The sequence below is a fragment of the Abramis brama genome, assembly GCF_963993115.1.
Source record: "Abramis brama genome assembly, chromosome: 22".
NCBI lineage: Eukaryota > Metazoa > Chordata > Actinopteri > Cypriniformes > Leuciscidae > Abramis > Abramis brama.
Window position 1 is genome coordinate 1405465 of NC_139984.1, and position 2497 is coordinate 1407961.

Consider the following 2497-nt stretch of genomic DNA (forward strand, 5'->3'; position numbering starts at 1 on the left):
TGTAGATTTCAAAAAAGTCTTTGTGATGGTGGTGTTGTTAATATACATCAAAAGAAAAAAAAGAAAGAAATTTTTTAGAGGATAAAAACAATATTAAAAATAAAACACTATAAAATGCTAAAAAAGGAAGTCGTCTGTTGTGCAGGACCGGGGTGAGTCCTTATCAAGTGTTCCTTCACTCCTTTCTCCGGAACAGGCAACCGGCCCAGCGCTTCCAGCGCTCAGCGGAGGTCCCCTCCCTCCGGCCCGCTGGCCCGCTGGCCCGCTGTTCCCGTAGCCGGAGTTGGTGAGGGTGCATCTACGGGCGGCCAGGTACGGGGGTGGCTGGGACCTCTTCCGTGCGACCCCAGCCCCCTCATCCGAATAACGACGTTTGGCGCCTCCTGCAGCGTTGATGTTACTAGTTGCTCGCACGCGTGGAGGGGCACCGTAACGCGTTTCCCCACCAGCAGGTTTCTGGTGGTCCAGATGGCATCCTTGATATGGTTGAGGGTGAGCCAGAGCGAGGTATATTGTTGTGCTGTCAGCTCCTTCAAGCACTGACCCACCCCCAGGATGGCGAGCTTGTAGTCCACCTGGACCCCACCCACTGGCAGGCACGGGAAAACCAGGGGGCTGGTCCTGGCCCACAGGTCCCGCGCAGCACCGCACTCCCAGAGCAGATGTCGTATGGTCTCCGGGCGATTACACCCGGACCGTGGGCAGGTTGAGTCTTTGGCCATGCCTCTGGAGTGCATAACCGCCCTGACTGGGAGGATCTCATGGGCCACCATCCACGCTAGGTCCTTATGCCTGTTCCGGAGAGCAGGGTGGGCAGCGTTCCTCCAAATTTGCTTGGCCTCACCAAGGCTGATTCCCGGTCCTGCACAAAAGAGACAAGAGCCTTGTGGTTTGTTAAAACTGTGACATCTAAATCCTCTAAAACATGCTTCTTTAAGAACTTCTTGATAAAACTGTATTCTTTTGGGAGGTTAAAAGACACAGGGGTTGTCAAGTCTACTGGTAAAAGTTTTAAAAATCTTAAGTAAGACCTTTGATCTTTGGATGGGGTCACGGCATATCTGATGTGAAGGGTGGTAAAAATGCTGCCTAAAAACAGGTGGGGGTCTGGGAGGCCTTTTCCACCATTTTCTGGTCTCCTCTTGACCACCTCCCTCTTCAATCTTTCCCACTTGGACCCCCACAGGAAATAAAACACCGCCCTCTCTAGGTTCCTCAGGAATTTTCTAGGTGGGATAAAAACAGAACAGACAAGTGACATTAGAGGTAAAATGACGGCTTTAAAAATTAAAACTTTACCTTCCAAAGTCATCTGTCGTAGTCCCCAAAACTCCAGTCTTTTCCTAGCTCGCCCTAGCAAGTCAGTCCAGTTTTCACGTCCACCCCCTTCCTTGTCAAATTTAACTCCTAAAATCTTAAAATCGTTGTCCTTAAAATCTACATCGAGTCCATCTGTGTCTGTCTCGTCCCACGGTCCGAAGAGCAGGGCCTCGGACTTGCTTCTGTTGAGTTTAGCGCCCGAGGCCCGACCGTACCAGTCAGTCAAGTCCATTGCTCTTCGTATAGATAAAATGTCTGTGGCTAAAAGAGTGATGTCGTCCATGTATAAAACACACGTTGCTGTCAGTCCACCGGTCCCAGGTATGTCTAGTCCTTTTATCCATGTATCCCTTCTCAAGATCTGTGCCAGTGGCTCAATGCAAGCCACATACAGAAGGGGAGATAAAGGACACCCCTGACGGACGCCGCTGTGGATATTTACAGCTTTGGAAAGATGCCCATTTACAAGGATTTTGCTGACTAAGCCCTCATACAGCAATCCCACCCAAGCGATAAACCTCTCTGGAAAACACATTTTTTGCAGTACCTGAAAGAGGTACTGGTGCGAGACCCGGTCAAAAGCTTTTTCGAAATCTAAATTTAGCGCTACAAGCCGAATATTTCTGTCTCTCGCATAACAGATGGCATCTGTTGCCTTTGGCTTGCTCATTTGGGGATATTTTGGGGATATTTAATTTTATTCTATCAATCAATAAATTCCACTAGAAACAAACTTTGTTGTATTATTTTATTTTAATACTGTGAAGCTGCTTTGATACAATCTGTATTGTGAAAAGCGCTATACAAATATACTTGATTTGATTTGATTTGATCTCTAATCAGCACTAAGCTGTCTGTTATCTTTCTTCTGGGCACAGCACAGGCTTGATCCGGGTGGATTACGTCCTCTAAAACGGTTGACATACGTGTAGTTAAAACTTTACTAAAAAGTTTGCAATCGAAATTTAAAAGTGTAATAGGTCTCCAATTTTTTAAGTCAGTCCGGTCACCTTTTTTGTAAAGTAAAGAGACTATCCCTGTTCTAAAACTGTCCGGAAGTCTGTCAAGGGTCTCAAAGTCTTTAAAAATAGTCAGTAATTCGTGAGCTAAAATATCCCAAAAGGTAAGATAAAACTCCAGGGGGAGTCCATCTGCCCCTGGGGATTTACCCCTCTTA

At 46.9% G+C, this 2497-nt stretch overlaps 1 long non-coding RNA gene across 1 annotated transcript; it reads right to left on the bottom strand.

The window, feature by feature from the left end:
- Nucleotides 1-266: 266 nt before the first annotated feature.
- LOC311073732 lies at nucleotides 267-1954 on the bottom strand. Its single transcript, XR_014604205.1, has 3 exons — nucleotides 1868-1954; nucleotides 1032-1226; nucleotides 267-862 (listed from the first exon to the last, which is right to left on the bottom strand). It is a non-coding gene; the product is annotated as an uncharacterized lncRNA (long non-coding RNA).
- Nucleotides 1955-2497: the final 543 nt, after the last annotated feature.